General features: G+C 44.7%; 1 long non-coding RNA gene across 3 annotated transcripts in view; it reads left to right on the top strand.

Moving 5' to 3' along the window:
• LOC118531981 (uncharacterized) overlaps positions 1-11,608 on the top strand; it is a 33,884-nt gene extending 22,276 nt beyond the window's left edge. For all 3 annotated transcript variants that reach the window (XR_013442699.1, XR_004915486.2, XR_013442700.1), the window contains 2 exons: positions 11,014-11,092; positions 11,349-11,608. This is a non-coding gene — a long non-coding RNA (uncharacterized LOC118531981). The remainder of the gene's footprint in view (positions 1-11,013; positions 11,093-11,348) is intronic.
• The last annotated feature ends 14,936 nt before the right edge of the window (positions 11,609-26,544 follow it).

Below are 26,544 nucleotides of genomic sequence, written 5' to 3'. Positions count from 1 at the left end.
GTAAATGGTGTTGGGATGTTTTGCTTCAGCCTAACATTGTGTCACCACAAGGAAGTACAGCTTGCAGAGGATTGGTTATTGAACTTGCCAAGAGTAAACACCCCCATGACTCTGGTCCGTGTTGAGGAAGCACTGGTGGCAATGGAAAGGAAGGGCGTCACTCCCTGTGAGATGCTCCCTTCCTCTTCCTGACAATAAATGCAGCTTCAGGAGGCTCTGCTTTGCAGGGCAGGGGGTCACAAGAGGAGGGGTGGTGAGAGATTTATTTTCCACTTAACAAAAGGCAAGGGATCCCTTTGGAAGTTTTTGTTTGGGATCTCAGGCCATCTATACACAGCGACCCAAGCAGAACCTCCCCGACTACCCTGCTCCTGCAATTTGCTCTAAACTGTCTTCTTTATTCCATAATCCCTGCCTCACTTGCACTGTGCCAACTGCCCAGCACAGCATCTCTGGCTGATCTCTTTGTCTTGGCAGTAAACTTTCTAGCTCCATCTCTGAGGGATTTGTCCTCATTTCAGGGTTGGAAACTTCTCACCTTCAAATTACACAGTCAGTTTCTTGAGAAGAATGAGATAATAGATCTGAAAGTGCTGTAACAGAAGAAAGGCAAAGAATGAAGAAAAAGACCCAAAGCATTGTCCTCTCTCACACCCCATGGGTATTTCATAGAAATAAAGAGAACCTGATTAGCCAGAAAAAGTAGTGGTGTTTGGGAGAAAGGGGACAGGGAGGAAAATTTTTAGATGTGGCTGTTTCTCTAGGGACCATGGGGATCTGAACTTCAGCTCTCTCAAAGTTGGTAGCAACACCAAGCTGAGGGCCTTGCAACTTTTTAATGTATAAACTCAGAAGGGTCTTAAAGGTTAAAAGTTCACCTAGGCCAACTCTCCCCTGCTCCCTACTTCTCTTTCCATCTGATGCTTGGTTCTCTTTGATGACTTGTTTTCTGCCATCTGGTTGAACACATCCTATTAGGGTAAGTCACTCCAGTCTGGCACAGAGCTTTCTCTCCTTGGGCAGGTCTCCCTGAGTTACTAAGCCCCAGAATAGGAGTTAAAGAATTGTGAGTAGGGTTCGGAGGTAAAGGATGTGATGAGTATTGCAAAATAAGAAAGAAAAGATTTATAGCATTTCTCTGTGCAGAAGAAAGAGTAGGAGGCAGAGCAGGTAGAAAGCTACTGAGCAGGGGATGCTCAGAAGCCTGCAGTCAGCTGGACATGTGCTCTGAGTCCCCTGGACTGATGAATGAGACACATTCACCCCAACTGCCCTTTTAATAAATGGCAACCCCCCAGCAGGAAGTTGAATTTCCCCATATGAGGGTTTATGAGGCCCTGCCTTAGCTCTAGCATGCAGTTATTCCCAATGCTCAGAAAATCTGAAATGATGTAGGGGGGGGGATGGGGAATAAGGGAGGTGGGGGAGTGAGGAAGGTGGGGGGTAGGAGAGGTTGCACAATGGGGAGAAAGAGAGGGAGTGAAGGTGGGAGGAGAGGGAGAGAAAGAGAGAAAGAGGTGGGGCAGAGGGAGGTGGGGAGAGGGCAGGGAGAAAGAGAGAAAAACACAAAGACATGAAGAGACACTGAGATACTGAGTGTATCAAAGGGAGCGGCAGTGAGTTTGGACAGGGAGAAAATTGTGAAGAGTTAAAGGAAAGTAGAGGACAAAGGAAATGAAGGGACATGGCCTGGAAGCCTATCTATTATAGCAGCATCTGTAATGGCACCATCATGGCTCCAGATTTCTGGACTGCATTGCTTCTTCTCTTGGGCAACTTGACTCCTCCCAGAAGAGTGGCTCCCAGGCTGGGGAACTTGGGTGGGGTACAGAGGGAAGTGGGGACTGCACCAGGAGGGTTGTGGAAGTTACCTATCTGTACTGACATGAGACACAGGCCCTCATGCCCTCATGCCCTGACCACTCCAGGAAAACAGGCACAGGCAGGGTGGGTTGGGCAGAACTGCCAAGCATTCTTGTTTTGGCACTCACTCTGGCCTTAGTACCTGTCACCACCCTGGTCTCCCCTTGCTGTTGGAGAGGCTGATGGAGCTGAAAGGTGGGTCCTCCCCTCCCCAGCTAGCTGGTAGCTGCCATCCTTCTGACTCCAAAGTTGGGCAGTGTGTTGACCTCACTGGGGACCTGAGATGGTATCAGGGGAGCACAGGGTATTCATGTGCAATTGGCCCCAACACTCACCACCTCTGGGTCCATTTATGAAATAAGAGGAGAGAAATTCCATGCTGGCTTCCCCTTCCCAGGCTTAGGAAGATACACAAGCAGTGGGGTGTATGGGTCAAGTTGGCTGGGGAAGTGGGCACAGTGTTTTTATTTTAATTTTCATCAGTGAATCCTGTTTGTGAAAACCTTTTCAAAGCTCTGAAAAGCTATTTATTATTACCTCTATCCTCACCACAAGCCAATGAGGAATGTGGTCCCTACTTTAAAGAAGAGGAGACAAGCACAGGAATGGCTCAAAGAGTTGTGTGGTGAGACTCCACGTCTAGTGCTCCTGCTGTGGTATACTAGAAGCTACTCTCTTGAAGGCTTAGGACAGGTTAGTCCTGGGCCTTGGTAGCTGGCTGGAGTGGGCAGGAGTTGGCTTTTCAGTTTCTTTAGAGGTCTGCCCACATTGCCTGTGGAGCAGCATGGAGTAAAGGAAAAAAAGCATTCACTCTCTTTGTTTCTCCCTCCCCCAAATAAAGCCACCCGCTTCTAAGCAAATGACCATGATAAAGTGTCTTACTCCTGCTGGGGCTCACATATCCAGTAAAGCACATTCTGAGCCCAGTTAAAAGTCAGAATGGTCTTCCTCTCATGAAAAATTGTGGGGCAAGAGGAGGAACAATTAGACACCAGTAGCATTCTGCAGGACGCTATGGCGGGGATCTTCATGTCACCCAATAACCCGAGACCCTCCTCTGCCCACAATGGCCAGGCTGTCAGAACCCAAGAAACTTGGGTTGGTAGGATCCAAATTTAACTTTGCAAGTCTTTATTTTGTGTAAGGGCTATAAATTTTGAGGAGATAGTAACTGAGCAAACTAGTTGAGTCTCACAGTCTGATAGATAGAAGACCAATATGTATAGAACTGCAGTATACAGAAGTACACATGAGCTGCAAGAAAGGAGAGAATGAGGTGCTGTATGGGATCAGAGGAGGCAAGCAGTCACATTGGGCTGGAGAGTGAAAAATCAGGAAAAGTTTCATGGAAGAGGGTGGCAATCAGGGTGCCATTCTGGATATAATATGTGGAGCTTCGCAGTGTATAAGACTTTTGTATACATTATTTTGGTATCCACTACTATGGTAGCAAATGTTGGTGAGGTGGAGAAATAAGCACCAGCCTGCTTCTGAGAGTGTAAATGGTTATGGCTTATTAGAAAAGCAATTTGACTCTCTCAGAATTCAAAATTCTAGGATTGGATGCTACAAACGCCCTGACACATATGGGCAGATATCCACGAACAAGAGACCCACTATAACAATGTTAGTAGTAGCAAAAGACTGAAAACAACCCAAGTGTTCATCACTAGAGATCAGGTTATGAATTCCGGGACATCCAAGCAATGGAACCCCATGCAGCCATTAAAAACAATAAGGTAGCTCTGTATGTGTTGCTATTAAAACAATCTCCAAAATAGAATATTAAGCAAAACAAAAAGGCAAAGAATGGTATGTACAGAATACTCTCATTTGTTTAACAATTGAGTTTGAGTGTTTATATATGAACAGAAAGTTTCCAGAAGGATACGCAAAAGTCTTTTAACAGTGGTCACTTCTGGGGAACTAGATTGAGGGTCTGGAGTAGGGGACTGTTAAAACATTTTCAATAACTATGAAATGTACCGTATATCTAGAAGAGTATGTAAAACATATGTACTATCTGAAAAGTAATTACAAAGCACAGCAGACTTATTGCATATTGTGTAATAAATTCTTGTACTCTGAATTTTATATCATTTGCGTATGGTAATATGTTACTTTTCCAATGTAAAATAATCTCTGTGAGGCAGACAAGAGGATTTATTCCCATCCCTTTTTCTAAGGGACCAATAGGAGCAGGGAGCTTAGGCAGAAGGCCTGGATGTGCCCAGGGATGGCAAGGATATTGGTCGCACTGAGGGCAGAGTGAGGGCTGGGAGGAGGAGCATCAGAGGGGAAGCCACGCTCCACACTGAGCTGGGGATTGCCAGGCCAGTCTGGAATGTCTTAGTTTCCGAGGATTTGTAAAATGTTTGAGGGAGAGATGCCATTAAAGTTTTACAAAGAGAACCTAAAATCAAATGCTTTGATGGTCAGCAAGTCCACCAACCAAGCAGGGTAGCATGGGCCAGGGGTAGGAAGGAGCTTGTTTTCCTTCTGCTCAGCTGTGAGAAATCACTTGCTGACGGTCTGAGTGTGCTAGGCACTGCACTGACCATGTTGATTGCATTGTTAACCTCATAACATGACCAGGTAGCTTGTCAGTTCCCATTCTCCAGGTAAGGGGACTGACTCTCAGAGAGAGCAGGTAACATGCTGAGGACCTCACAGCTGGCAAATGGCAGAGGTGGGATTTGACTCTACCAGAGCACGGGTGATTCTGTGTTCCCCCCACCCCACTTACTCTTGCTTTGTTTGACAACTGCTCATTGTCAGGTGGACTTTCCTGCACCTTACTCTGGGGGGGTGGTATTTCTCTCATCTTCTTGTGACATCAGCCATGCAACTAAGCTGAATGTGCAGTGGATGCCAAGGTAAATATGCATGATATGGGAGGTACCTAGGCTTCTCCTGGGGTCTTCACCTGCCTTCCATCAATCATGGAGTCCGTCTCCTTGCATGAGAAAAGTGCAGGATGGTAGAGCCTGAGAGCACAGGCTTTAGGGATGTATGGGCTTCGGAATCAGACTCCTGGGCCCTTGCTTTGCTTTTCTCCAGCACTGGGGTCCTCAGAATGGTGCCAGGCAGGCTTCTGTGCCCATGCCCAAACTTTGCTAGGTATCTATACACAGTACACAACTTCTGAGCAGAGGAAGGCATTAATGGCCTTCTTCCCATTCCTGCACCCATGAAACAAGGCAGTTTTATTTTGCAGTCTTGCATGTCCCACTGACAAGCACCATTTCCTGGTTTCTCACACAGATTCCATAGCAAGATTTAGCCAGGATCTTGCAAAAGGAAAGAAAGGGCAGATGCTGTGGGGTGGCCTGCACTCTGGACCATACCCTTGGGCCCTCCCTGTTTGTACAAAGGCATTAGAGATGCCAGTGATTCCCCAGAGTCTTTGCATAAGTGGTGAAGAGCATGGCCATTTTTACGGTCTGGATCTGGTCATGTGCTGCCTGGGATGATGGTTGGGTTTGGTCAAAGGGCCTTATTTGTTATGGTGAACCCACAGGCTACAATGGAGGCCTGCAGTATTGCCTCCCCTTTCTGGGAGTCTGGTGGAAGCACCAATGTAATAATCCTGATTTATATCTCTAGCCAACCCCCAAACATAGCTCCAGTCCCTGACAAAAGTAATTCTCCCTTGGACAGTAACGTGTGGAAATATGCCAGTTTGAGCCTGTACTGTACATTCTTCTCCCTGACCGGACAGAACTCAATGAATATTTCACCTTCATAATCTTGGCCACAGTCGGGGGTTTGTGAAGCTGTCTAAATCCAGTTTATCAGCAGGAATAAATGCCCTCAGACTTAAAAAGTGGGAAGCAGAACTTGGCTCCATCAGGCTGCTGATTTACGAAGGAACACCGGGCTGGGAATGGATGAGGCGAGAGGGGGAGGGAAGGAAGACAAGAGTCTGTGGGATTCCACTCACAACCTATAAAAGCAACAACATGTACTCTAACGAGAGATCATATTCCAAGATACATTTCCTCCTGTGAAGGATATCGCGTCTGGCATCCATCACTTGTAGGGACAGAAGAACTCTGTAGGGACTGAGCTGCCTTTGGGGTGCTTGGGAAGTGCAGGATGGGGCTGGATCTGCAATAGCCATGGCCTTGAGGTTGCACGTTCTTTCCGTTGGCTGCCCACAGGACCCTCCATGCCTGTATTCTCACAGCCCATTGGGCCCTATTTTTCCACTGTCCAGCAATTCCTGAACTATTCCCTCCAAACATCATCTCAGGCTGAAGCCTACTTGGAGTGTCCTTTCCCTCCACAATGACCACTTTGGGACCTTTGGCAGCCCAGTCAAATCAATAGCTTTCCTACTTGTAAAGTCTTTTTTTTTTTGTTTTGTCTTTGTGACATCTGCAAGATACAGATACAAGGTCACTCTCCTTCAAAGAATAAGCAATGTGTTGGAGACCATGGGGTGGGAGCCAGACTGCTTGGGCTGGCATCTAACCAATAGTTGTGTGATCTGGGTGGGTTTTCTTCTGTGCCTGGGTTTTCTCACCTGTAATATGGGGACAGTAATAGTATGATTAAACTCTCTGGGTTGTTAGAAGACTTAAATGGAATTATAACTTAGCCTAGACCCTAGCACATGGTTATTGTTCATTACACGGAGTCTCATCAGAATGATGGTGATGGTGATGTGATGGTGGTAAGAGTAGCAGGGCTTTATGGACACTAAAAATACTGTGAACAAACAACAGTTTTTTCTTTAAAAGATTTTATTTATTTATTTGAGAGAGAGAGAGAGGCAATGAAGGGTGGTGGCAGAGGGAGAAGGAGAAGCAGACTCCCCGCTGAGCAGGGAGCCCGACATGGGGCTCCATCCCAGGATCATGACCTGATCTGAAGTCAGACACTTAAACGACTGAGCCACCCAGGTGCCCCAATGAATAAACAACAGTTCTAAAGAGCAAAATTTTTGCAGATTCTGCAACTTAGCTGTTTTTTGCTTTTTTGGATGGTTTTGCAATAACCAGCACCAGAGCCTCCTCTCAGTTCCTCCCAAGGCACAGTGCAGTGAAAAAAGCATGAGCTTTGGAGTCACACAGGCCTGGAGCTGAACTGTGATCATGGTTAGATAGATCACTTAATTTCTGTGAGCCTCAGTTTCCTCATCTATGGAATGGGAATAGAATAGCTACTTTGTACAGCTGTGGGTGGATTGAATGAGATAGCTCAGCTAGCTTGCTGAATGCAGGAGAAACATAATGAGCACCCAGACACTAGCTTCCTTGCCCCACCCCTGCTCCACAGGGCTCCATCTGTCTAAATCCTCTTTCTTAAGATCTGTTTGAGACCTGCCTCCTCCATAAATTCTTCCCCCTACGGGTGGACATATTCCCTGTCCTTAATCAATTTATAGCCTTGGGTCACTGAGTTGACGTTTCCAGGTCTGATTGACCTGCCAGGCTGGAATGCCATCACTTTGGGTTTCATAACTCTGAAGTCAGTTCCCTTAGACTCTGGAGTTTGCCAGGAAGATGTAGATGTGATTTGCTTCTCAGCTAGAATGAAGACTCTTTGAGGTGGTTTTTCTGCCTTATCCACATGTATGAATCTTGCTTCTAGTATAAGGGCTGAAAATTAGTGGGCTCAATGTGTGATCATTGAATAAAGGAAGGAAGGAATAAGGCTCCCAAGAGGTAGAAGAGACCCTTTACCATTTAGAGAGAACTCCCTGGTCGTAGGTGGCCTCTCACAGCTCTGGGAGGAAGCTCTTCCCCGGCATCAGCCCTGGAGTTATGTCAGATGGGCTCAGGCCTCCAAAGTGTGGCTCTGTAAACAATGGAGAAAAAACAAAAGCTTTCTGATCAGCCTGTTCTGTTTGGATTGGCAAGAGGTTTCCAATTGGAATTAGTGCCTCAGACGTGAATATTGGAGTCATTCCATATAAGAGGAAGGCTTGCTGGCTCAGCCTCCAACTTTGATGTGGAGCACAAGGGCCCAGGGGGTACAACTTCAAGAGGGGAGGGGAGAAGGACACAGAGGGTCTGGCTGAGTTTGGAACTTGCCAGTTCCTTCCCAGGTCATTCCCATTGGCCAAGCATGCTAACTGCCCCAGTGTCGTTAGGTGGCAGGAATAGCAGGTTCTAACCTGGGTTCTGCTACTAGCTAGCTGTGTGACCCTAGGCAAGTTACCTCACCTCTCTGGGCTTCAGTTTCCCCATTTGTAAAATAACAAGGTAGATTAGATGATCCCTATTGTCCCTTCTCCCTGTTCTATGACATTTTTGTTAGTCTGTCGCTGCATATCCTGACCAGGAAGCACTGACATTTTTCAAGTATTTTAAGGAGTTGGGGGAAGAGGGAGGGGATATTGAGAAACAGGGATATTAAATGCACGCTGCAATGAGACCCAAGACTCCTTTCTCTTGGTCCTTTGCACTTGTCACAACCCTCGCCTCTGATTTTGCCTGCCCTCTACCCACCCCCAAAGATGATCGTTGTGGGAGATGAGCACATGCTCTGGTGCAAGCCTAGGACATCCCTTAATCTGCATGCCTTGGTTTTCTCATCTGCACGGGGAGGCTGATGCCACTTTCCTTACTCAGAGGCTGTGAGGATTGAGTGAAGTAAAAAATGTGCTGTGCCTTGGAAACTGTCAAACACCACATAAACGTAAGGAATTGCTATTACGGCATAAAGCTGGCCCCGATGGGAAAAATATAGCAAACAGTACTCTATCAGGTGGCCCCTTTCTTTCTGGAAGATGTTTCAGTGCAAGGGATGCTTCCACTGCTGTCTGTCAGTGGCCTGCCCTGTTTGGTTTTCTCGGCTCCTTTGAAACAGAAACATTGCTGTCTGAGTCTTCATTTCCTTGCATACTTTTCCACTAGAGCAGAAAAAGCATTTTCCATATGATTTGGCTTATCCTGCTTAGCCTGTGCGGCAGCATCTCTGGGTCTTTGAACGAGAAGACTTTTCTCGCAGTCCCTGGAGCAGAGAAGTCCAGGAGGCTGTGTTGGGAGCAGATGCCAGGAAGTGGTGACCAGATTGATGTTCTTTTTCATGACTGGGTCAGAGTTGGTGGTACAGAGAAAAGAGGCACTGGTTCCTGGTTTTGGGTTTCACTGCATATTAGCTGAGAGTGTGATGGGACCTCAAATAACATGCAGTCTAGCTTCCCTCTTCAACCGGAGAGTTAGGGGCTTGTCTGAAGTCAGCCATCTAATTCAGAAAGGAGCAGGGACTGGAACCCCTCTCCAGACTCAGTCCCAGCGCTCTTTCCAGCCTACCACACGGCTCCTTTTTCTTTCTTCTTCTTCAACTCACCCCCCACCCCTCACTCCCCATGCCTCCCTTCACCTGTGTCCTTTCACTTCCCTTTCCTGAGCCCATTTGATGCAACTTTTGGAATGGCAGTTTTCAGAGTTTCCGGGGCAAGCAGGTTGTTTGTTCTGGTTGGGTGATGTCCTCAAAGCACCGTGGGTATGTTCCCAGGATGTTAGATCACCGGGAAGCATCCAGGGCACCAGCTCACTGCATTGGCCTTTTCTCAGAGAGCCCACCCCCAGCCCCATGGCTAAGGGCTCAAGGATGCCACCTGTGAACTGGGGTTCTATGGTGGTAGGTGCTCACTCTCCCACTCCCCCTCTGTCATTGATATGGAAGGAGGGCTGGTGTGTGCTGAACACCAACAACACAAGCGTGGCCCAGGATCTCCCTCCCTGCACCCAACCTTCCACACCCCTGCCATCTTACTCCCCTGAGGGACATTCCAAAGCCACATGGATGAGCCATGCAGCATCTTGCTTGGCAGCCATCTCCAGAATCACCCAGATAGCCTTGGCCCCAGTTCAAGTGCCCATGCAGCCAACACTGCGGTGGCTTGTCTAGGGGAACTTACCATGGGGAGATTTCACCCTCTGGCAACAGCTGACTCTATTTATTCAGATGAGAACAATTTTCTCTCCCTTGCACTTTCAACAAGTTCGACCTCAAGGCCCCCCCTGCTCTGCTGCCAAAAACAATAAAAGGCAGAAGCAGGAGGTAGAGGGTGGGGGAGACTCTCCACTCTAATTGAGCTGTCAGCTGAGCCCTGGGTTTCCTGGATCTGGGGTGTCTCATGGCCCAAATGGGCCAGTTTGCTGCTAATGGGGAAGGGAGCTGTTTTACTTCCTAATCACTCTTGGAGATAACTGTGCTCAGTGCATGTAGGAGAGGCCCCTGTGGAAGAAGCTTCTGACCAGCCACCCCATGGCTGTTCTTCCTCAAGGGCTGGGCTGGGCTGGAGCTGCCTCAGTTGGAAACTGATCTGTAACTTGGGGTTGGGGGTGGGAGCATCAGGAAGGCCTCAGTGCTGTGTTTGTGATGTGCCAAAATGAACAAGTAAGGAGCCAGGGTCCAGTGCACCCTGAATCTGAGGCCCAGAGAGGGGCTCAACCCTCACCTGAGCACTAGTCCCCATGGGTTTTGTTAACTTTTCACTCTTATACAGTAACTACCCTTGAGTGGGATTATCGGACTCATAGTCCCCGTGGAAGAAATTTCTGGAGTGTCATTTTCTTTGGCTTTCTGTGGTCTTGGAGTTTCATGTTAAAAGAGAAGTGTGTGTTGGATGATGCTTTGATTGGACCTGGCCACTTTTTGGTGTTGAGGCCACATTGAGTGCAGGGCTGGGAAGCTGGGCTCATTCCATCCTGGGGTATGGATGGCTTGGGATCCTATCAGGTTGGGGAGGCAGAAGGGAAGGGCAGTGAGCAGGTTCCTTCAAGTGTGGAGGTAGCACAGAAGCCAACATCACGATCATTTGAAATAACTTATTCTCCCCAGCTTGGTATTCAAGACCCTCCATTCTCTGCCCTGCTTGCCTTCCCAACCTCATGTCATTCTCCTTGTCTTACTCCCAATCTTCATCCAGATTCATGGTTTCATGAATATTCCTGGCACTTGAGGGTGACTTTGCTCTCACTGCCCCTTCTGTCCCCACTGTCCTTTCCTCATATCCAAACCATACCCATAAACTGAGGCCATAATTATATCCTACTTCTTCCCTAATTCATTTACCTGTCATGCTGAGGCCTTTCCTGTTTCCTCTGGACCCTCTTGATCCCTCCCTTATAGCACAGAGAATAGTTTGTTTTATGTGAGCTGCTCATGAATGGTCCTGTCTTTTCCCAGGATTGAACTCTCTGAAAGAGAGATTTCCTGTTTTCTCATTGCCGTGTCTCCATATGGCCTAGCCCTGGGCCCTGTGCGGGTAAGTGTGAGATAATAGCCTATAAGGATGAAACATCTTGAAGTATGTATTAACATATATTTGCATATAGCACATATCCCATTTACATGGAACACTGTAAAGGTAGAGTTCCTGCTCTTGGTAGCTCTTAGTCTTGAACTCTGATGGGGACAAATAAATGAAAAGTCTCCAGTGTTCTAAGTTAGGGTTAGAAACAGCAAATTTCAGGGCTGGAAGAGGTGATAAAGATAATCTAGTCCAAAATCTTCTTTTACAGATGGAGAAACTAGGTTTCCAAGAGGAGCCTTGTTGACAGTCTTAGAAGCAGGTGATGGCTCTGGCCTGATGATTCTTATACCTGTTCTGTGGTTGTTGGAGAAGGCTTTCTACCAATGCTCCCAGGGTTTTCAGCAATGGTGCTGGATTCCCCTGTATTGCCCTGTCAGTCTCACTTGCCATGTTCTAGTTTCAGAATCCTGGGAAGCTTGCTCAAGACCTGTCTGTGCTAAATCCTGGAGGGGAATAAACTTAAATTCAAACACCACTTGCTCTGGAACCTCAAGTTGTTAGGCACCTTTCCATCAGCATTGCTGGATTCCTAGCTCAGCCTCCTGGGGGATGACCTTGCAATGAATTTCAGATTGTAGTCGATGGAAAAAAAAGAAAATTGAGATGAAATTAAAAATAAATGACAATAGCATACAGAAGCATGGGGAGGGCAGATCTGGAAGCCGGGGCCCTGGGTTCCAAAAGAAGAAAGATGTTCTTCCAGTGAGAAAATTGTCTGCAGGCTTCAACTGAACCTCTGTGAGGGACAGGGACTCCTATGTCCCCAGATTCCCTCTCCTTAGAAGAGGAGAAGGTTCTGGACTAGAGTTTTCTCCAGATGTTGGGCTAATAGAATTGGGCTCAGGCTCTGGGCTGGTGAATGTGGCGTCTCAGAACAATTGGGATGTCCTCTCAGAATACCTCTTGTAACTAGATTTAGAGACCAATTGAGGTGAAGGGGAGAGGCACAAATGTCTCCTCTCCTCTTCCTCACTCCCCTAAATTTATCAGCTCCCAAGCTCGGAAAAGAAGTGATTTCTAACTATCTCTTCCTTGTCCGGGCTCTTTGGAGAAAATAAGACAAACAGGGTCAGAAGGAGGGCAGCCCAGCCAGGCAGGTGTCCCAGCTGGGGATGTTCCAGCACAGCCTGGGCACGAGCTTGACAGGCGCCCTCCATCCAAGTTGGCCTGGGCTAGCCCAACTTTTCCACTCATTGGCCTCAAGGTGACAGGGGAAGCAGGAGGCCTGGTGGTATCCTTTCATGCTGTTCCCATCTCAGTGTTCCCCCTTTCCTTGAAAAAGAGTTTGTTTTATTATTTGACTTGAGAGAACATCATTTCAAGACACTACAAAACCCAAAGAATGTCCTTTATCTGCAAACCAAGGACCTTCTTTAAGCACCTCCTAGCAACAGAGAACAGAGCTGGCCAGAGGGAGGATGGCCAGAGATCCAATGGCAATCTTCCTTGAGTTCCAGATGTGAGTTGTGGCTTCCAGGTAGGGGCTGAGAGGTTTGGGTTTGCCATGTCCCCACATGGCTTTTGGCTGCAGAGCTCAGGGACTGTGCAGCCTGCAAACTTACTGCCAGAGGGAACTTGCCCCCACAGTCCGGCTGGCTCAGAGCCTGATGGCCTGGTCCAAGAAACCACGGCCTGCGGACCACAGGAATGGTCGGATGCTGTGGTGTGGGCACCGTTTAATCAGAAGCATTGCCGGCATGAAGAGTTTTCAAAACTTCACCACACACATCCACCTTGAATTTTCTCCTGACTCTGACCACATTTGCTCAGAGTCACGAGCATTTATTTCCCATCTCTCTGTGCTCAGAAAAAATACTCTCTTAGGCTTACCAGGTGTTTGAAGTGGGACAGGATTTCCAGCAAACCTGAAATTCAGAGGTCAGTAGAAGGAGTGGAAAAGGAGGTCCTAAGCCTTTTGTTACTTCATGCAGTCAGATAGACATTGAAGAAGCTGTTTTTTTTTTTTTTTTAAAGATTTTATTTATTTATTTGACAGAGAGAGACAGTGAGAGAGGGAACACAAACAGGGGGAGTGGGAGAGGGAGAAGCAGGCTTCCCGTCGAGCAGGGAGCCCGATGCGGGGCTCGATCCCAGGACCCTGGGATCATGACCTGAGCCGAAGGCAGACGCTTAACAACTGAGCCACCCAGGCGCCCTGAAGAAGCTGTTTTATGTCCCAGTTTTTTCAATTGCTGTGACACACAAACTCTCCTCTTTTTTTTTCAAATTTTTAAAAAAATTTTTTTATTGTTATGTTAATCCCCATACATTACATCATTAGTTTTAGATATAGTGTTCCATGATTCATTGTTTGTGCATAACACCCAGTGCTCCATGCAGAACGTGCCCTCCTCAATACCCATCACCAGGCTAACCCATCCTCCCACCCCCCTCCCCTCTAGAACCCTCAGTTTGTTTTTCAGAGTCCATCATCTCTCATGGTTCTTCTCCCCCTCCGATTTCCCCCCCTTCATTCTTCCCCTCCTGCTACATTCTTCTTCTTCTTTTTTTCTTTCTTAACATATATTGCATAATTTGTTTCAGAGGTACAGATCTGAGATTCAACAGTCTTGCACAATTCACAGTGCTTACCAGAACACATACCCTCCCCAGTGTCCATCACCCAGTCACCCCATCCCTCCCACCCCACCCCCCACTCCAGCAACCCTCAGTTTGTTTCCTGAGATTAAGAATTCTTCATATCAGTGAGGTCATATGATACATGTCTTTCTCTGTTTGACTTATTTCACTCAGCATAATACCCTCCAGTTCCATCCACGTCGTTGCAAATGGCAAGATCTCATTCCTTTTGATGGCTGCATAATATTCCATTGTATATATATACACCACCTCTTCTTTTTTTTTTTTTTCCTAATTTTCTCATTTTTTATTGAGGTAAAATTTGCAAATAGCATTATATCCATTTTACATGTGGACATAATAATTCGATGTTTGTATACACTACGAAGTGATCACCACAATAAATCTAGTTACATTCCATCACTATATGATTGACTATTTTTTACCCTTCCCCCCCACCCCCAAACCCCTTCCCCTCTCATGACCACCAATCTGTTCTCTGTGAGTTTTGTTTTGTTTTATTTGCTTGTTTTGTTTTTTTAGATCCCACATATAAGTGAAATCATACAGCATTTGCCTTTCTATGACTGATTTTACTTGACATAAGATAGACATCTTGGCTATTATAAATAATGATGTAAAGAATGTAGGGGTGCATATATCTTTTCAAATTAGTGTTTTTGTTTTCTTCAGACAAATATGCAGAAGGGAAATAGCTACATTACATGGTCAACCTATTTTTAATTTTTTGAGGAAACTCCATGTTTCTTATAGTGACTAAACCAATTTGCATGGGGCTCCTGGGTGGTTCAGTCGTTAAGCGTCTGCCTTCGGCTCAGGTCATGGTCCCAGGGTTCTGGGATCAAGCCCCACATCGGCCTCCCTGCTCAGCAGGGAGTCCGCCCCTCCCCCTCCCACTCTCCTCTCTTGTGTTTCTGCTCTCGCTAACTCTCTCTCTCTCTGTAAAATAAATAAACAAAATCTTAAAAAAAAAATAAATGAGTAAACCAAATTTGCATTCCGACCAAGAGTGTACAAGGTTTCCCTTTGCTGCACATCCTCTCTAACATATTTCTTGTTTTTCTGATAATAGCCATCCTAACGGGTATGAGGTTGTGTCTCATTATGGTGTTGATTTGCATTTCCCTGATAATTAGTGAAATTGAACATCTTTTCATGTTCCTGTTGGCCATCTGTATGTCTTTGGGGAAAAATGTCTATTTAGATTCCCTTTTTATTTATTTATTTATTTTTAAAATTTTTTATTGTTATGTTAATCCCCATACATTACATCATTAGTTTTAGATATAGTGTTCCATGATTCATTGTTTGTGCATAACACCCAGTGCTCCATGCAGAACGTGCCCTCCTCAATACCCATCACCAGGCTAACCCATCCTCCCACCCCCCTCCCCTCTAGAACCCTCAGTTTGTTTTTCAGAGTCCATCGTCTCTCATGGTTCTTCTCCCCCTCCGATTTCCCCCCCTTCATTCTTCCCCTCCTGCTACATTCTTCTTCTTCTTTTTTTCTTTCTTAACATATATTGCATTATTTGTTTCAGAGGTACAGATCTGTGATTCAACAGTCTTGCACAATTCACAGCGCTTACCAGAACACATACCCTCCCCAGTGTCCATCACCCAGTCACCCCATCCCTCCCACCCCACGCCCCACTCCAGCAACCCTCAGTTTGTTTCCTGAGATTAAGAATTCCTCATATCAGTGAGGTCATATGATACATGTCTTTCTCTGTTTGACTTATTTCGCTCAGCATAATACCCTCCAGTTCCATCCACGTCGTTGCAAATGGCAAGATCTCATTCCTTTTGATGGCTGCATAATATTCCATTGTATATATATACCACCTCTTCTTTATCCATTCATCTGTTGATGGACATCTTGGCTCTTTCCACAGTTTGGCTATTGTGGACATTGCTGCTATAAACATCGGGGTGCACGTAGCCTTTCGGGTCCCTACTTTTGTATCTTTGGGGTAAATACCCAGGAGTGCAATTGCTGGATCATATGGTAGCTCTATTTTCAACTTTTTGAGGAACCTCCATACTGTTTTCCAGAGTGGCTGCACCAGCTTGCATTCCCACCAACAGTGTAGGAGAGTTCCCCTTTCTCCGCATCCCCGCCAACATCTGTCACTTCCTGACTTGTTAATTTTAGCCATTCTGACTGGTGTGAGGTGGTATCTCATTGAGGTTTTGATTTGGATTTCCCTGATGCCGAGCGATATTGAACACTTTTTCATGTGTCTGTTGGCCGACAAACTCTCCTCTTAATAATTTTTTTTTATTGTGTGTTTACTTCAGGCCCTGGATCTTTTGCCTGATTTCTTTAGATTGGCTGTGGAACCCAAAGCACAGGGAAATTAGTGCTGTTATTTTCCAAAGCTTACAAAGGATAAGGGCATGTTTTCTGATCTCAGAGAAAGTTGAGAGATCCTCCCTCACTTCTTGAATCCTCTTCTCTTACCCGAGGGGAACGAGATTGGATGCCTTCTCCAAGATCTCTACACATCCAGGAAGAGAAGCAAGTGGGAGGATTGGCCAAACTGGGAATAAGAACCCTTAGCTGGGATCTAGAGCTGGCTAGACTGATGGACTGTTATCCATCTTTGGAACCTAGACTAGTTGGAGTTCCTTGAGATTTTCCTGAGGGCATTGTTCCCCAAATTCCACCTTTGCCTCATCTCAGAGGACCCAGCTTAGCAATCAAGAACAATTTTCTAGGAGTGAAATTTTTGCCCTTCTCCCCTCGACTTCAAATCTTGTCTCTATGCTACTGACTTCTTTAGGTTCTGTTTTAAAAACAAGAACCTATTAAAAATAAGAAAATAAGACCTCTGCTGGTTGTCTTGTGTCCTTCCAGAAATAGTGCTCAACTACTATTTAAGAACTTGAAGTCAGAATTTCCAAGAAAGCATCTGGGATGGGCTCCAGAGGGTGGGGTAACTTGCAGTGGCCCAGGTAACTTGCAGTCTGCCCCACATATGGGACTGCATGTTCCTTGGGTAGTTGGACTGTCTCTTTCTCTGGGTCCCATCTGGCTTGTTTGCAGCAGAGCAGCCCCCAGAGGATGCAGAGAAAGATTTGGCCCTCAGCTGACCCAGAGATTAGCCACTACTACTGACTTCCAAGAGATTTAGAGATCTGGTGTAGACCAGAGTTTAAGAGCAAGTGCCATGCTGCCAGACCCACTTCTATGTTTCTTACCCATGTGACCTCAGGGAACTTTTTAATGTCTCCAAGCCTCTAAGTCCTCATACATAAGTGAGGGATAATAATATCTGCCTTATAAATTTGCTGTAATGATTAAATAACATTGAGGAAATGTTCAGCAAAGGCAGGGCCATAGCGAGCACTCAATACATGGTAGTTGTTAGCAAATATAAATTCACCTATAAGTGATGCTTCTTTTTTGGTGTGCACATATCTCTGTAAATGCTACAGGCAGTTGCTGACTTGCTGGGCTGTGCCACCTTCTAGATTGTGAATTTCTTGTTTTGTTCAGTTCATTTCCAATGTTTATCCCAATGCCTGGAAACTAGGAGATTCTCTCTAAATGGTTGTTGAATGAATTAATAATGACCTGACTCAATTAGGCGGGGAGGGAGGCAACTTACATGGTGAATGTCTAACTGCCTCTTCGGAAAACAGAGTAAAATTATGACCTGCTGATGCCATCAGGCAGGTACCATGTTCAGTCATTTTGCTTAGGGAATGTTTCAAGTTCTCAGGTGCTGGAGAAGTTGCTGAGGCTGAGAATCAAGTTCTCAGGTGCTGGAGAAGTTGCTGAGGCTGGGAATGGGGATATTAGGAAGCCTTAACGTTTCTGTTCTGCCCCTAATCCAGGAGGGCCTTATGACTTCAGCAAAGACACTTCTAGGCTGCTAATTTTGCACACATCACCAGGCCACCATTTACATTAAAGTCATTGTGAGTGGTACCTGGCAGAGCTGTGCCCCACGTGGTCTGAAAGGCCACATGTGGCAGCCCTGAACACTCCCACCATTGAGAACAATCTACATTCCTTGACAGTAGGACTCACCTTCCAAAGGAGGATTCATTTTCAAATGGCCTGAAAGAAATGAAGGTGGTAGGAAGATTAAGGGCAATTAAAATGTCTCCTCTGGAGCCAGGCCTACAGGGGTAGAGGGAGATTTTGAGGGTTCCATTGTGCTGGAGCTGGCTCACACTAGGCCACAAGACCCAGTTGGGTAGATTCTTCCCAACTCCATGGTGAGAGTATTCACACCATGGAAAATGGCATATGCTACAAACCCAGACTCCCTCCCTGCTCTCTAGAGAGCTGCTTGTTAAGTATTCACAGTACACCACTGATTTTTGACTGAAGGCCAAAGATGTCCACAAGAAACAACATGGGATGGTGAGGAAGAGGGTAAAAAGAAGTCCTGCGGATGTGTCAGGGGCCTGTGCAAACACCACTGGGGAAATGGAATTTTGCTTGCTGAATGCATTTTGAAAAGTGTTCACAGGCCCAAGCTGCTGAGAATTGTTCTATTTTCAGTTTTGAGTGCTATAGCACAGGAATTTGGCAACAACTCCCTCTGGGGCCAACTCTGCTTTGACAGATAGGGCTTGCCTTGGGACTGAGCCATTTGGAGTTTCCAAGGAAGCAAAGTAGGTAAGGAAAGGGGTGGGAGCAGCCTGTGCTAAGGCAGCCCCAGGCCCTAGATAGTTTGCAGTATTGTGCCTGGCCCTCCTATATTTGTCCCATTTGTGCCACAGCCTTTCGCCCTTTCTCTTTTATGTGCCCAGAGCAAATTTTAATAGGTAAGACCCATATAGTAATTTGAATTGCACTCAGCTGTGTGTGGCACATAGTGAACACATTAAAAAGATTTTTACTGTAGTATAAATTGAGGGTTTAGGTATGCTCTACATATATTATCTCACGTAAGGCTAAGAACCCTATGAATCAAGTACTGTTTTTCTATCCCCATTGTGCCCTGTGACACAGAGACACAGCCCCTGGAAATGACAGACCCATGATGCCAACACAGGACTTTCTGAGTCCACAGTCCCCACTTTTAACTGCTATGCTAACCACTTGGTTGGTATATCAAGGAGAGAAAGGAGGAAGATATAATGTGACTTGTCTAAGCTGTGCTGTCTCTGAGTGGGCCTGGTTGTGAGGCTTGGTTTTATTCTGGGGGCTTTGGCACCGTCTGGCATGGTTGGCTCACACTGTAACACCGCATTCTACTCTTTTGGGTTTTAAGGAGCATCCACTGATTCCATGCTCCAAACTCAGCTCTCAGCTTCCATTTGTTCATCCAGCCACTCATGAAAGCCAGTTTACTCCTGGGAAAGTTGTACTCTGTATCCCTCCGTGTATGTGTGTGTGTGTGTGTGTGTGTAATAATAACAATAAGAAACCCTACTCCTAAACCACATGTTTCACTTTGCTGCTTGTTAATTTTAACAAGGCAGCTGGTGGTTTGGGTTGAGAGCTTGCTTTTCTATTAACCACAGCTTTTCCTCTCTGTGGATTTCCTGTTTGTAGTTTTGGAGGTAGAGCCTTGGTAGAGGCAACTCTGAATCATTCCAACCTAACAGGATCAGCTCTCAAGAACCTAGGCAAAGGAAGCCTTGCACCAGGCCAATCTTGGTCTTTCAAAATAACATTTTATAGCATGTTGATTGTGGGTCAGGCCCTCTGCTCAGCATGGGAGACACAGGCGAGATGAAGATGACCAGGACCTCCAAGGAGCACATGGTCTAATAGTGGGATTAGACATGCCTGAAGAGTTACTATAAAAACTGTGCTAGGTACTCTAAGAGAGCCACAGGGCAGTGGCTGGGACACAGAGGAAATAGCAGATTCTGGGTCTACAGTCTTCATGGAGGAAGTTAGATTTGAATTGGCCTTTGAGGGGCAGCAGGTCTTTTTATTTGTTGTTTTATTTTTGTTTTTTATAGGCAGGGATGAGGGGAAGGGCATGCCAAGCAAGGAATAACTCCATGAGCAAAAGCTCAGAGGTGAGCAGTTGTGGACATAGTGACTCCCTTAGTTAATCAGATCAGAACAAATGTGAGGGCAAAGGTAAGACAACAAAGGAACCTGGGAGCCAGGTTGTGGTGGTCATGTAAGGTCATGTGAGCAGTTTGAATTATTTTTAGGCAAATGATGGTCACTATGGAGTATCACGTGCTAGAGGGAACAGTGTTCTACAAAGAGAACTGGTAAGTGGTCCTTAGGATCTAGATATGGGTGTCATGTAGGAGGCTGTCAGGGAGTTACATGAGAAGGATTGGGTGCAGGAGACAATTCAGGGAGGGACCGAGAGCAGCTGAAGATGACTCTGAGGTTTATAACCTGGGTGATTTTGATGACATTCACACAACAAGAAAGATGAGGAACCGAGGAGGAAAGGAGAGGAGACTTTTTGACAAGTTGAGTTTGAGGTGCTGGTGAGTCATTGAAGGTGAAAGGTCCAACTGCCAGCTAGAAATGTAGGTGGGGTTAGAAAGAGAGCTCAGGGCCAGGGTATGTGTTTTTGATTTGTATGGATGCAGATGAAGCAGAAATTCTTTTCTTTCTTTTTTTTTTTTTTTCAGAAATTTTAACCTGGAAATGGTAGGTTTTATTTATTATAAATTTATTTATTATAAATAAATAAAATTTATTTATTTATTTTTAATTTTATTGTTATGTTAATCACCATACATTACATCATTAATTTTAGATGTAGTGTTCCATGATTCATTGTTTGTGCATAACACCCAGTGCTCCATGCAGAACATGCCCTCTTTAATACCCATCACCAGGCTAACCCATCCTCCCACCCCTACCCCTCTAGAACCCTCAGTTTGTTTTTCAGAGTCCATCGTCTCTCATGGATCGTCTCCCCCTCCAATTTCCCCCCCTTCATTCTTCCCCTCCTGCTATCTTCTTCTTCTTTTTTTTTTTTCTTAACATATATTGCATTTTTTGCTTCAGAGGTACAGATCTGAGATTCAACAGTCTTGCACAATTCACAGTGCTCACCATAGCACATACCCTCCCCAATGTCTATCACCCAGTCACCCCATCCCTCCTACCCCACCCCCGACTCCAGCAACCCTCAGTTTGTTTCCTGAGATTAAGAATTCCTCATATCAGTGAGGTCATATGATACATGTCTTGCTCTGATTGACTTATTTCGCTCAGCATAACACCCTCCAGTTCCATCCACGTCATTGCAAATGGCAAGATCTCATTCCTTTTGATGGCTGCATAATATCCCATTGTATATATATACCACTTCTTCTTTATCCATTCATTTGTCGCTGGACATCTTGGCTCTTTCCACAGTTTGGCTATTGTGGACATTGCTGCTATAAAACATCAGGGTGCACATACCCCTTCGGATCCCTACATTTGTATCTTTGGGGTAAATACCCAGTAGTGCAATTGCTGGATCGTATGGTAGCTCTATTTTCAACTTTTTGAGGAACCTCCATACTGTCTTCCAGAGTGGCTGCACCAGCTTGCATTCCCACCAACAGTGTAGGAGGGTTCCCCTTTCTCCGCATCCCCGCCAACATCTGTCATTTCCTGACTTGTTAATTTTAGCCATTCTGACTGGTGTGAGGTGGTATCTCATTGAAGTTGTGATTTGGATTTCCCTGATGCCGAGCGATGTTGAGCACTTTTTCATGTGTCTGTTGGCCATTTGGATGTCTTCTTTGGAAAAATGTCTGTTCGTGTCTTCTGCCCATTTCTTGATTGGATTCTTTGTTCTTTGGGTGTTGAGTTTGATAAGTTCTTTATAGATTTTGGATATCAGCCCTTTATCTGATATGTCATTGAAGCAGAAATTCTAAGAGGAAAACAATCACAGAAAGCAACACAAAAGGTGTAATTGAATAGCTAGGGAAGGAACTAGGAGAGTTCAGGGCTCCAAAGCCAAGGGGAGGAGAGCCACAAGGGGTCAGTGTGCTAGGAGCTGCAGACCTGTAGAGGAGGGTGGAGGTGGGGACAGACAATTGAACTTTACCATTAGTAAGATACTGATGACATCCTGGAGAGAGAAGATCCAGTGGGGTGGTAGCCTCAGTGAGTCATGGGTGGAAGGTTCTGGCATGTTGCCTACAATTTATTCATTCACCATATATGCACTGAGTGCCTACTGTGCTGCAGGCACTGAACTAAGTAAGCACTAGGGACACAGCAGGGATCACATAACACAAAGACATTTTCTTCTTCCTTTCATAGAGCTTGCAACTCAATAGAGGAAATAAATATTAAACCCATAAATACTAAGAGGTTATTTTATTACATAATTGATATCCTAGTTTGGGGATCAGGGAGTGCCACTGAAACTAAGACTAAACAGGAGTTAATCACGTGAAAGAGGGATGGGAGAGGTTGGGCAGCAGGGAGAAGGGGCAGAGGAGAAGGCCCTGAGATGAGAGGAACTTGCCAAGATGGAGGAACTAAAGGGAGATCCTTGGGACTTCTTGAATGGGAGGGAATGGCTGCCTTTGGAAATTCATCAGTGATGCTGAGACAGAGATATGAGAAGCTTGAGGTAATAATGATCTAAGTGAAGTTGTGGTTATGGTAAGGGAGACTCAATATGGGAGGCCAACTAGAGTGAGTGATTCTGCTGCAGGTCTGAAAGAAGCCAACACAGATTGCCTCTGAGTGGGGGGTGCATGTGGCAGGGAACTGCTGGTGGCTCCTAAGGCCTGGAGGGAGCCTCTGGATGACAGCTGGTGAGAAGTGGAGGTCCTGTATTGTGTTTTTGAGGAAGCAACCTCTGCCAATGGCCTAAATGATCTTGCGGTTAGATTCTTCCCTAGTTAAGCCTCCAGATGATGATGCAGCCCAGATGATGCCTTGATTGCAGCCTGGTGAGACCTAAGTTGTGCCCTGACACATGCAGACTGTGAGATAATGTAAGTGTGTTATGTTAAATGGCTAGGTTTGTGATAATTTTGTTACACACCAAGAGAAAACGAATATGCTCAGTATATTTTTAGGCTAACATGTTGGAGGCTGTAGAGATGGAGTAGTGGAGGCTGTGAGAACATAATGTTGAAAATGCTGGGAAGGGCTGCCAGCCATGTGGTCTGGGTAATTGACAGGACATGGTCATGGAGAAGACAGGAGAGGGGAGGAGACGATCAAGGTGAGAAAATTTGGGGAGGAAGAGGACAAGAGTCATTTACTCTCAGGGATGTTCTTATATATTTCTGGATTTCCCTTCCATGAAAATTGTCCTCTGCTGTATGTTTCTTCTTTCCTCCATCCCATTAGGTCCTGCCCCAGAGCTCACTGACTTTATCTGAAATGCTGATCCAATGAGGGCCTGGTTGGGACAACACTGATAATCATTTAAAAATGTTTTTCCTTATTTTCATTTCCTTTGATAATATTTTTATACTTACACTAGAGGAAAATACTTCCTGCCAATTTTTTATAATTTTTAAACTGAATTTTTAAACTGAATAATATTATTCATCCAGAATTCTATCATCTTCACATATATACTGTTGTCCTTTTGGTGATTCTTTCCAGGCTCTTGACATGCAAATATACCTCTACATGATTGTAATTGCAGTTTTGCATAAAACTGTAATTACTATTTATATTTTGTGATTATAAAATTTATACATGCTCCTTATACATGTGTGTATAATGTTGAATTTTCCTTTACTATAAATATGTTTCCATATTGTGTCATAATTTTTATTGTTATTTTAAGGCTATCTAATAATCTATCATATTGAAATAATTTAATATTTGTAGATTGCCACAATTGTTAAATTTTATAGACCAAGCTTCAAAACCATCAGTATGTAAATAAATTCTTTTTCTTCTTTTGAGAATAAAATTTTAGGATAAATTCTTACAAGTGGAGTTACTGAGTAACAAGTAATAAATACTTTTATGGCACTAGATGTATATATCTATACCCATTAAAATAAACAACTAAAGGTAATTGAAGTACTACTCTTCCTTGTATCACAGAGTAAGCAGTTATTTGAAATAATTCCTTTAGCATTTATCCCTATGACCAATAGTCCAGGCAATGATTTAGGAAGGTGACCCATTTAGGACATAGAGGATAATTCCCAGAGTTCATCTATCCATCACTTACCCATTCTTCATATTCATCCATCCACTTACCCATCCATCTATTCAGCCATCCATCCATCCAACCACCTATCTACCCATTCATCCATCCATCCATCCAGACAGCCTCCTATCCACCCATCCACCTGTCCATCCATCCATCCACCCATCCAACAGATACACAATAAGCATCCATTCTTAGTCAGACACAGTGTTTCCACCATTACTGAAACAAAGTGATTAGGGGTGCTCCCTTTATTCTTCCATATATAACTGAACTTTTTCTGACTTCCTTCCCCGTCTCTGCCTTTGATGTTCACTTTAATCAATCTTCCTGAGTTTAAAAGTTTTGGCAGAAAGAAAGCCTTAGCCTCTCTTATTTGCTTCCCTTCTCATCTTTATAAGGACACCTCTGCTCATGCCCCAGACAGTAGTAAAGATAGAGTAGTATTGTTTTCCATCTAAAGAAAAACATCTCAAGTGTTTCACAGGAAGAGAGCATTAATCCATGCTGGTGATATGGTGCTTTTCCTAATGCCAGGCCTGTCAAGACATATGACAAGGTAATCTCATTGAGACAAAGCATATTGTTTTCTACAGTGTGAAGAAAATTAAAGGAAGGCCATTAACTCAATGGTTCTTAAGATCCTGAGATTCTTCCTTTAGGTTTTATACTCTACATAATTATGTTTTTCATAAATTTCCATGTGGCAAGTTGGGTAGTATCTTTGCTGAGTGTCTACTAAGAGCAGAGCTTTAGAAAGGAAGGGAGGAGAAACAGAAGATATGACCACCACTGGATCTTGCAGTCAGACTGGAAGGTAGACCTTCTTTCTCTCTTTCCTCTTTTCCTTCTTTTTCCCCCTTGTTTCTTCCCTCCCTCCTTTTCAACATCTCTGAACCAAGGAATAGGAACTAAATTACTTGTTTCAGTTAGTCTCATTCTCAAACATCTCTGGCTTTACACACACACACACACACACACACACACACACACACACACACAGCTTTTACATCATTAAAAGAAGGAAATGATTATGTTCCTTTCCTCTGAAGTCTTCTCTCTCTTCTAGTGACCAAATGAATATTTTCTGACAAAACTTGCTTTGGTTCCCATTACAGTCTTCCACACATAGAAAAACAGACTTTGTCTGAAACAAAATGCATTATGTGTCTAGTACTATGTGACCTGACACCATCGACACTAATTGTTTCCATTCTTAACTAGGCCCCAGCGTTTATTTGAAACTATTATTCATCCTCCCCCCACTTCCCTTTCCCATTTGTTTTTTGGAGCCATATTCTTTTATTTGCCTTTTTCCTTTCAGTTTCTTTCTTTCATTCTTTTCTTTGTATCCTCACATTTGAGTCTTAACCAAGCTCCAAGCCATGCTAGTTCATGTGAGGCTTCTTCTAAGAATCATTTTTCTCCATTCACTTTTTCTGCAATTTTTCTCTTTTAAGTAATCCTGACTTTATACACAAAGTCAACTGATAAATATGTACTTTGGGTTTATGTGCAAGACATCGTGGTGGGTATCTTGAAGGAAAGAAGAAAAAACTTGATTTCTGTCCACAAGGAGCTTGCAGAGTATTTGCAGAATGTTACATACGTGTTTAGGAAAGCTTCCCCCCAAAATCCCAATACAAAACAAAACTAAAAAACCAACAACACTGTGGTTTGGTATATTCCTGTGAATACATAACAGCTATTACTTCACTGATTTGATTTCTTCACTACACCCTGAATTCCCCTTGAGACAAGGAGTTTCATCTGTATAGTTTCCACTTAGCTCTTAATATACTCAGTCATTAATCCAGAAAAATTTTTACTGACTGTCTACTATTTGTCAGGCATTGTGTTGAGCTAGATAAGAGTAACAAGTCTGGTCAAGCCAGATAGTCAAACTGTTATAGGATGTTAGAAAAGGAGAAAAGAGATCACTCTGGGTTGAGTGGTTAAGGAGTGGATAATAGGGTGGGCACCAAGAATGTGTGGCATTTGGACATATGGGCAGAGAAGGGATACAGAAGCTTTCCAAGAAAGAGAAATAGAACAAACAAGAGCATGGGCGCTGGGTTCTGTGCGGGGGGGGGGGGGGCAGGGTGGCGGGTGGGTAAGTGAGTAGAGCAGTCTGGCTACCGTGGAAGGCTTATGTTTGTATCGGGATGTCCTGGAACATAAAGGTGGAGAAGGAAGACTTTTGTGTTGGAGAAACTCCATGGTTGCTTCCCCACACTGACGCCTATTGCCTGCCTTCCCACCTGCTTTTAGGCAGTTCTATTTCTTCCTGGCCCCTTCCATCCTTTTTCCTCTGAAGGATTGGAGCTGGATTTGTGCAGGAATATCAGATTGCAAGTTATAATATAATGTTTGGATACTGTACATTGCTGTGTTCTTAATTAAAACATCTGGCTTACCTCTGCATAAAACTGTCTGCTCTCGAGTGCCCCTGCGCCTCTGTGTTTACAGAAGTCTCTTGACTGCTTTATGTATTTACAATTCTCTACTTCAGTTCTCACACAGAAAAGTTCAGTCATCCAGTATCTCTTAACTAAAACTCATAAAATCATATAATGGCAGTTAGGAGGGATTTTTGCAGCTTATTCACTCAAACTCCTCATTGTACAGATGATGAAATTGAGACCCACAGAAGGTAGTCATTTACCCAAGTCTACATTACTGACTTGCTTATTCCTCATTAATTTGCCCTTCTGTTCATTT

This window comes from Halichoerus grypus, chromosome 11, assembly GCF_964656455.1.
Source record: "Halichoerus grypus chromosome 11, mHalGry1.hap1.1, whole genome shotgun sequence".
Classification (NCBI taxonomy): Eukaryota; Metazoa; Chordata; class Mammalia; order Carnivora; family Phocidae; genus Halichoerus; species Halichoerus grypus.
The sequence above is the reverse complement of the archived record's forward strand: the minus strand, read 5'-3'. Positions and strand labels throughout refer to the sequence as shown.